A 9,972-nucleotide genomic window follows, 5' to 3' on the forward strand; every position below is an offset into this window, starting at 1 on the left:
CTTTTTGAGGCATCGCTCCTTGAAGATGTCCCGGAGGCTGAGGAGGCTGGTACCCATGATGGAGCTGACTGAGTTTACTCCAACCTGCAGCTTTTCTCTATCCTGTGCAGTGTCCCTGCCACTAACCCCCCCCCCCCCCACCCCATACCAGGCAGACTTGTACTTCCAGAAAGACATCTTGCATGCGTTTGAACTGCTCCTTTCCAGGAGCATAACCTTCCAGCTTATCGCATGAGCTGATTGTGGTCTGAATTTAAAAAGGAACGTATTGTTCATCCAATTTCCAATCTGCCCAGACTTCATGAGAGTATTGTGTAAATCCAGTAACGACACATTTAATCCCAGCTGATCATTGCATCAATGTAATATATTGCCTGTAGGCTCTTTTGTGTTGGACAGCAGAGGAAGAGCTATCAACAAAGCATCCTTTATTAGAGGCAGTCAAGTCTGAACTAACAGTAATTTCTAATACAAAAGTATCAAATTTATACCATTATACTTTCACTTCTTAAAGTTGCACTTACATTTATGGACACAGCACACAGAAAGAGCTTTTTCATGCATACCCGATGGTCAGTACTCTCCCATTGATTCCTAACATACAAAAAGATCATCAACTACAAAAGTTTCAAACAAGAGAAAATCAGTAGATGCTTGAAATCCAAGCAACAAACACAAAATGCTGGAGGAACTCAGGCCAGGTAGCAACTATGGGAAAAAAAAGCACAGTTGACGTTTTGGGCAGAAACCCTTCAGCAGGACTGGAGAAAAAGTGCTGAGGAGTAGATTTGAAAGATGGGAACAGGGGAGAGAGATACACCAGGCAATAAGTGAAACTTGGAGGGGGAGGGATGAAGCAAAGAGCTAGGAAGTTGATTGGTGAAAGAGACAGAAGGCAATAGAAGTAAGGAAAACGGGAAGAGCAACACCAGAGGGAGGTGATGGGCTGGCAAGGAGGTAACATGAGAGAGGGAAAACGAGATGGGAAATGGTGAAGTGGAGGGCATTACATGGAGTCTTCTCTCCACGTATTCTGTCTGCTCTGTTGCATGCTTTCAGTATTTCCTGTTTATAGCTCAGCTTTAAACAAGTACAGTATTGTGATCCTGTGTATACATCTTTCTTAGTACATCTGTTAAGTAATTTGAAATATTTTACCTCAAACTGTAAGCACTGCAGAAATCTGTACAAATAAGCTACCAGAAATGCAATCTGTAGTTACATCAAAGAAGAATATTTCCATTTTATGTGGAGAACAAATAGCACTGTAAGGGTACAGCAGCATTATATATGTGTAACTCTTACACTGCTAAATCATTACAAATTCAGCTCAATAAAGTACGACATGGCCAACATAAATGATGCACCATCAATAACTCTCAGAGACGTGAGGGGAGAGAAAGGCTTTTATTAGCTGGAAGAAAGCACTGTCAGCAGCAAGAGACCATCGCACAACATCCTGGAGACTGAGGGAGGAGCAGTGCCTCCAATCGCCTTTATACAGGGGTCTGTGGGAGGAGCCACAGGAACAGTCAGCAGAGGGGGGGGCGTGTCCAGACAGGTATATGTAGTTCACCACAATAAGATCACAACTTAGAGGTATTCTGAGGCAGAATCAAGTGCTGGGAGAATCAGGAGTGCGGGGACACTTTACTTTTTCTCAGTTTGCTTTGTGAGGGCTCAAGTCCAACCCTACGTCCCCATCATGAGAGGTGCAAATGAGTAAGGCCAGTCAACAGGGCTCTGGTGATGCTGTGCAGGCCAATCCCCTTAACAGTGGATGCCATGGGTTACCATAAGTGTTGATGAACTCCAACCATGCCATCGACTTCAGAGGGTAATGGAGAAGGGAGGTCATCAATGGCCTATTTTCCACAAGGAGCTAAGGACCCAAGTAAGCAAGCAATTAGTAAAGATACATTAGGAGTGATGTAGTCTGATTAGCATTATTGCATGAGATTCTTCATGATGCTCTGACAGAGATTAGGAACAAGGAAAAACGTAAAGCAATACAAACTTGCAATCAAACAATTACATTATCAAATAAGAAATAATTTGCAGACTAAAGTAATGGAAGTGCAATCTATTTTCATGAGCATGTGAAGTAAAAGATCATTCAAGATGTTCAGAGAACTACGTGCCAAAAATTCCAGACATACGCTCAAACAATTTCAGACTGTCTGAGAAATGGTGACAGCAGAGTAGCTGGGAGAGGATTTTGTTGAGATTGCAGTACTAATTTTAGATTCAACAGAAGCTGTGGAGAATAGACAAAATCTGAAGGAAGCTTTCCCAGTTGTTAAACGAGGAACAAAGTTTTCGTACCAGCTAAAATCTAGGAAATGGCTACCTGATAGAGAAATGTGGGTGGAGCACTGATTATTTCACATATTTCAACTTAATTCACCCACACCAATGGGAAACCTCACATAATTTTAAGCTTCTGGATGCTGGATTTCAGCAACCTACAGACAGACTTTTCCCTCAAGACTGACCAGGTTCCTAAATTGAAATAATTAACACAACACATTTCTTCCTATTTCTTCCATTTGCAAATTATTGTTCAAATTAACTTCATTTTAGACCCAAAGCTGAGTGCGCATATTTTTTTAAATTGCTTAGCGTTAAGAAATATCTAAAAGATGAGGAAACAGTTCATTGTAGTGCAAAGAGCTGGTAATTCACTGTACAGAGTGCTTCAGTGTCATTTCTGTTATATTAAAGTCAGGTTATTCACAGGTTTTGTATTAGGCAATCGCATTAAAATTGCATATTTTGTGCTAAACTCAGTTTCAGATATACAAATAAAACTACATTAGTTTACCATTCTTAAAAGGTAAATATTTAAATTAAGTAAACAATATTATTTCTTGTTATGTCACCCAAGTGCATTGGCTAGTTCCTGTGACCACGTAGAAAACGTAAGTCATAATTTCACTTCAGAAAACAGCCCAAGTATCTCATTGCCAGTTGAGAAACCTCACTTCGACAGGCATATCCAGTAATTGAAAAAGTGGACAACATTGATCCAAACTTTTCCACATTTGTAAGTCTCCAAAACCTTTCGATAGATTGTATATATGCAATATGTTATATGGTGGTTATGTTGCCCTTAAGGCATTCATTTAGTTTATTATATTTTCGCCTTGGTAATTCATTTGTAATTGTTTTCTAGTTAAAATTAAGGTTGTTGAAAGTAAATTCGTTGTCTGTGATATATCGTGGCATGCAATGACGTCACACCTGGTTTCGCTGTGTCCAGTGGGAAAATACCGGTTTGGAGAAATGGGAAGGAGAGGGCTTGTGTGTGCAGGATCAGCGTGAGAAAAGTTTTCTTTCTACGCACTAGAAACATCATAGAAGCAATGCCGTAAGTTCATAAGATAATCGATATGTTGAAGTAAAAATGTTAACGCTGATTCTGTTAAAAGTAATGACGGTTGATAAAGTTTATGTTCTTTGTTATTTAAAGAGTTGCAGATAGTTTGTGTTGAAGTTGTTGGTGTAGGTAGATTCTGACTGTATGTTGTACTTTAATGTAATATAGTTTGTCATAGTTTTATTTTTGCAAGTATTTATGATGTAAATGTGATGCCAAGAAGGAAACAAATACTGTATATATTTTGTATTGTTTTATCAACAGTTTTCACCATACGTTAATGTGGAAGAGTGAACAGTAAACGGTTAATCTTACTGGGATCGCGCCTCATTGACTCCAGTTTATACTTGGTGTTTAGTTCAGAGTTTTACACCTGTGCGAGAACACTACAGTGGCTATCTGTCATATCTGAAGATGACAGGAAAGCTGCACAAAAATGTTTTGTGTAAAAGCCATTGCACTGCACCAGTTCCATTCTCCTGCCTCGGAAGTCTGACTCCAGTGGTACGTGTGGTTGTCCCAACTGGGGTCGTCTTTGGTTGCATTGGATGAAAATGACCTCTTCTGTGCCTCATCATGTCCTTCACTCTCCATAGTGCATTGCAGAACCATCTTCCTCGCATTTAGATCTTATCCACCCAGTCAGCCAGAGCTGACTTCACATGCCAGGACAGGCAGGACCCTATCTCAAAGGGGTGTCAGGCCCGGCGGCTATCCTCACCTGGTTGGCCCACCTGTTGAAGCGGTGTACTAAGGTGAGACTGCTGTCACATGCAAATAGCTACTTGGAGCCACAGGGGAGGGCTGAGTTTCCAGTGAAGCTCACTGACCCCCCCAGACTGGTCATTATAAGCCAATTCAGCAGAGGAGCTATCCCTCCCTGGGCACCCCAATGTATTATGTAAATTATTATTATTAAACAAGCAATGTATTTTTAAAATTTGTCTGCTAGCTTTTGTAAAGACTTTCTGAATAATATCAGAAAGACTTTACAAAAGAAGACACCAGCAGGGATGATGGCAGAGCAGCAATTGCTGTAGTTTCTGGGAGCAATTCAGAAGCAGAGGATAGATACATCCCAAAGAAGAAGTCATATTCTAAGGGGAGGATGAGACAAACAAGGGCAGTGAAAGACAGCATAAAAACAAAAGAGAGGCATATAATATAGTGAGGGGTTAGATGCTTGGGAAGCTATAAAAACCAATAGAAAGCAACTGAAAAAGCCACAAGGAGAGAAAAGATGAAACATGAAGTTAAGTCAGGCAATAATATAACAGAGGATAACAAAAGTTTTTCAGATATATTAAAAGTGAAAGAGCAGTGAGAGTTGATATCGAACCTCTAGAAAATTATGCTGGAGGTAGTAAGGGGGTGGGGGAGGGGTAACAAAGAAATGGCGGGCAAACTTAACAGGTTTTCGCTTCGCTGTGGAGGACACGAGCTGACTGCCAGAAATTTGAGAGTGTCAGAGGGGCAGAAGTGAGTGTAGTGGCTATTACAAGGGAGGTGTTTAGGAATCTGAAAGGTTTGAAGATGGCTAAGTCACCTGGACCAGATGAACTACACACCAGGGTTCAGAAAGAGGTAGCTGAAGAGACTGTTGAATCGTTGATAGTGACTTTTCTAGAATCACTAATTTTTGAATGGTTCTGGCGGAACAGATAATTGCATATGTCAATACACTCTTTAAGAAGTAAGGGAGGCAGAAGATAACAGAATTATTGGCCAGTTAGCCTGACTTCAATGGTCGGGAAGACGTTGGAGTCCATTGTTAAGGATGAGGTTTTGGTATACTTGGAGACACGTGAAAAAATAGGCCAAAGTCGGCATTGTTTACTTAAAGGAAAATCTTACCTAACAAATCTGTTGGAATTTTTTGAGGAAATAACAGACAGGATAGACAAAGGAGAGTCAGTGGATGTTCATTACTTGGATTTTTAGAAGGTCTTTGACAAAGTCACATGCATGAGGCTGTTGAACAAAATAAGAGCCTATGGTATTACAGGATAGATAGGAGATTGACTGACTGGCAAAAGGCAAAGAGTGAAAATAAAGGGGTCTATTCTAGTAGACTGCTGGTGACTAGTGATGTTTTCCAATGGTCAGTGTTGGGACCACTTCTTTTCATGTTATATGTCAATGATGTGGATGAAGAACTGATGGCTTTGTGGCCAAGTTCACAAAGATACAAAGATAGGTGGAAAGCAGGAAGTGTTGAGGAAGCAGGGAGCCTGCAGAAGGACTAGTACAGATTAGGAGAATAGGCAAAAAAGTGGCAGACGGAATATAGTGTAGGGAAATGTATGGTCATGCACTTTGGTAGAAGGAATAAAGGGGAGAAAATTCAAAAGCCAGTGCTGCAAAGGAACTTCTGAGTCCTCATGCAGAATTCCCTAAAGGCTAATTTACAGGTTCAGTTGGTGGTAAGAAAGGCAAATGCAATGTTAGCATTAATATCAAGAGGGCTAAAGTATAAGATCAAGGAAGTAATGCTGAACTTTAGCAAGCTATTGGTTAGACCAAAGAGTATTGTCCAAGGAGTATTGTGAGCCAATTTAGGCCCCTTAACTAAGAAAAGATGTGTTGGTATTGGAGGAGGTTGACAAGAATGATTCCAGGAATATTAGTGAAAGTACTTGATGGCTTTGGAGCTGTTCCCACTAGAGTTTAGAGAATGAGGAGGATCTCATTGAAATCTACTGAATATTGAAAGATCTAGATATGGTAAATGTGGAAAGGATATCTCCCAAGTAAGGGATTCTAGGGCCAGAGGCCACAGCCACAATCTCAGAATAGAGAGACGTCCATTTAGAACAGAACTGAGAAGGGATTTCATTAGCCAGAAGGTGGTAAATCTGTGGAATTCATTGGGTATATTTAAAGTGAGGTTGATAGGTTCTTGATTAGTCAGGGCATCAAGAGAAGGCAGTAAAGTGAGATTGAGAGGGATAATAAATCAGCCAAGATAGAACGGCAGAGTAACTCGATGGGCCAAATGGCTTGATAATGCTCCTATATCTTATGGTCTAATATCAGCTAGGTGATTGATCTACTAATCCTCTGGCTCTTGTAAACTTGTAAATTTCTACGCAACAGACACAAAATGCTGGAGGAACTCAGCAGGTCAGGCAACATCTATGGAACAACATACAGTCGACATTTCTGGCCGAGACTGTACTCTTTTCCACAGACGCCACCTGGCCTGCTGAGTTCCTCCAGCATTTTATATGTGTTGCTTAGATTTGCAGCATCTGCAGATTTTCTCTTGATAGCCAATGAGCGCAAAATGCAAATTACAATGTTTCCTTTGAAACATGGTCAACTGCAAGAATTTGCCTGCATCATTTTCTTTACTTGAGATGTGGGCCAGTTAGAAACAGAAGCCAATAAGTAGGAAAAAATAGAGTTTCCCAGCAAGTCTTTTTCCAATTTCTTTCCATTCCTACCTTTATAGATCAGTGATTCAAAAACTGTGTACTTCCTGATCCACACATCTATAAAGGTAGGAATGGAAGGAAAATTTAAATTCCTTTTATTTCAATACGTATCCTTGGACAAAGAGGAATTGAGTTGCTAATCCTGGTGTCCTGTCCATTATTTATCCCTCAATCAATCTGACAAATGCAGATTTTTCTGATCATTATCACATTGTAGCTAATAGGAACTTGTTTTGTGCACAAATATTTTCCATATTTCCTCTGTCACAATAAGAAGTATATTTGAGAGACACGTCAACCATGTTTCATCAGACTAGACTTAAATTTGGGTGACCGGAATTAGTTTGTTATTGTCACATATACCCAGGTGCAGTGAAAAACTTGTCTTGCATTTTATTCACGTAGATCAATTCATTACAATAGTGCATTGAGGTAGTATAAAGTAAAACAACAGCAGAGTGCAGAAAAAAGTGTTACATTTATTTGCAGTGCAGGTAGACAATAAGGTGCTAGGCCAAAACGAGGTAGATTGTGAGGTCAAAAATTCATCTTACTGTACTAGGGAACTATTCAATAGTCTTATAGTCTAGGATTAAAGCTCTCCGTGAGTGGTGGTACATGCGTTCAATGTTCAAAGTAAATTTATTATCAAAGATATAAACACAAGAAATTCTGTAGATGCTGGAAATCCAAAGCAACACCCACAAAATGCCGGAGGGTCTCAACAGGACAGACAGGCTCTATGATAATGAATAATCAGTTGATGTTTCGGGCCAACTGGTGCTTCCCAATCTACCTGCATATTGAAATCCCCCATCACTATCATAACATTGCCCTTCTTACATACCTTTTCTATCGCCCATTGTAATTTGACTCCTATATCCTGGCTTCTGTTCTGAGGCCTGTATATAACTCCCATCAAGGTCTTTTTACCCTTACAGTTTGTTGGCTCTACCCTTATGGATCCTACATCTTCCAATCCTATGTCACTTCTTTCCAAGGATTTGATTTTATTTTTTTAAACAAAAATTAAATGAGAGCTACCCAACCCCCTCAACCTACCTTCCTGTCCTTTCGATACAATATGTGCCCTTGGATGTTAAGCACCCAACTATGATCTTCTTTCAGCCCTCGACTCAGTGATGGTCACAACATCATACCTTCCAATCTCTAACTGTGCTTCAAGATCATCTACCTTATTCCGTATTCTGTGTTGAGTCAGATATCACACCTTCAATCCTGTAATCATTACCCTTTTCATTTTCCCCCCCATGTTACACTACAACTCATCCCGCTGGCTGCAATTTTGCCCTGTCATCTGCCTGTCCTACCTCACAGTCTCACTACACAGTGCATTTACCTGTACACCAACTGCCCCATCCTCAGCCCTATCACTCCAGTTCCCAACCCCCTGCCAAATTAGTTTAAACCCTCCCAAGTCGTATGAGTTGCAGGGTCCTTGAAAGTGAGTCCATAGGCTTCTGAAGGGAGGGATGTTTGAGAGATAATGTCTGGGGTCGGTGCGATCTTTGATTATGTTGGCTTCTTTATTGAGACATAAAGGTACAGATAGAGTCCATGGAGGGCAAATTGCACAACTCCCCACAGTTTCTCACAGTCATAGAAAAAGCAGTTGTTGTACCAACCTGCAATGCATCCAGACAGGATGATTCCTTTGGTGTAATAATAAAAAATGGTGAGCGTCAAATTATATTAGCTTCCTGAAAAAATCAAAGTGCTGGTGAAACTTTCTTGGCCAAATCTTCAATGGGGTTGGATCAAGCCAGGATATTGAAAATGTTCACTCCTAGTAACTTGAGGTAATTAATCTGAATATACCATCTTATTTAAGTTGATTTTTATTCTTCCTTAATGTGTATAATTTTCAGTGCGTTAATTGAAATGGCAGCAACAGCAGACATGAAGAGAAATTGTTGCATCATCTACTTGGCTCCTGGTAGTTGACTGCTCAGTGCTTTCCAGGAAAGAACTTTGCCAACTGCCACTGTTCTAGCTTCTCTAGGGTACAAAACAGATGTCTTTTTTTACACTCATCCCTGGGCTGGGTGCAGCTGCTTGCTTGTGAAACAATTTGCAATGTTCACAATACTAGAAGTGAGAGGCAAGGCAGAGTAAGAGGGAGACAGAAATCACCGAGGACGAGGGGACACTGAGTGCAAAAACTGGAGAAGGAAAGGATGGAAGGAATTTCAGAAATTAATTTTAGCTCAGATAAACTAAGGGAAAAATTGCAAAATTGCAATGAATAGAACAATTAGACGTACACGGGGAAGAAGGTACCAGCATAATAGAAGTAATGTTTAAGGTATGACCATGGAATGGTCTACACTACCACTGTAGGTAGCTTAGAGGGCCAGGATGAAGTCTCTTTAAAGACAGAACATGAATGCAATCACTTCTAGCCCCAGATTTATTTTTATGGCAAGCTCCTAGCCTGTGCCATCAGTACAGACTTTCCTTTTACTGATCTATTGGGGTCAATGTCCTGACTAAGACTGCCCCAATCCTAATGTTTGAGCCCTGACCCTTCTCTCACAAATATCATGGAAAATGTTGAAAGTGGATTTGGGTCAAGGGCGACTGGGGTGGTGGTGTTTGGAATAAAACAAGGCCTGCATGAGAAACGGTATAGAAAGCTTGCATATCCAGCTAGGCTATGCCCTCTGACTGCCAAACCAGTAAAAAGCTATAGTGCCTAGAAAATGCACTTCACTATTTTTGGTGAACCAAACAGCCAAAGTATACAGCGCGAACACTGAATCAGGTGACCTGCAAAGATGCTGGAAAATAGACATGGAGATGTTATAAATAGCATTAAAGTGATTTCCACCCTGAATCCCACACTAAACCACAACCCAAGTCCTTCCTGCTGTCCCAACTTGCCGGATTTGGCTAAAATGACCACTGAGAAGAGTTTCGGATCTCAATATTACACTTTCCATGACAGCAGGTATGGAAGACACAGCTCATACCTTGAGAATAGAGATCCTTCAGTTGATTCCTCCTTGCTGATCCCAATGGGTTTTGTTAACTGCTTTGTTGAGAATGCATAACAAAATTCTCTTTTGAGGTTACAGCTCTCTGCTCAGCGTAACTTGCTAAGGGCAAATTTGGGCCTTCCGAAGACGTGTCTAA

General features: G+C 40.6%; 1 long non-coding RNA gene across 1 annotated transcript in view; it reads right to left on the reverse strand.

The window, feature by feature from the left end:
* The window catches only part of LOC132398617 (uncharacterized), a 62,546-nt gene that overhangs the window by 6,593 nt on the left and 45,981 nt on the right, over positions 1–9,972 (reverse strand). The window contains exon 4 of the long non-coding RNA XR_009513726.1: positions 525–594. This is a non-coding gene — a long non-coding RNA (uncharacterized LOC132398617). The remainder of the gene's footprint in view (positions 1–524; positions 595–9,972) is intronic.

This window comes from Hypanus sabinus, chromosome 8 (genome assembly GCF_030144855.1).
Source record: "Hypanus sabinus isolate sHypSab1 chromosome 8, sHypSab1.hap1, whole genome shotgun sequence".
Classification (NCBI taxonomy): domain Eukaryota; kingdom Metazoa; phylum Chordata; class Chondrichthyes; order Myliobatiformes; family Dasyatidae; genus Hypanus; species Hypanus sabinus.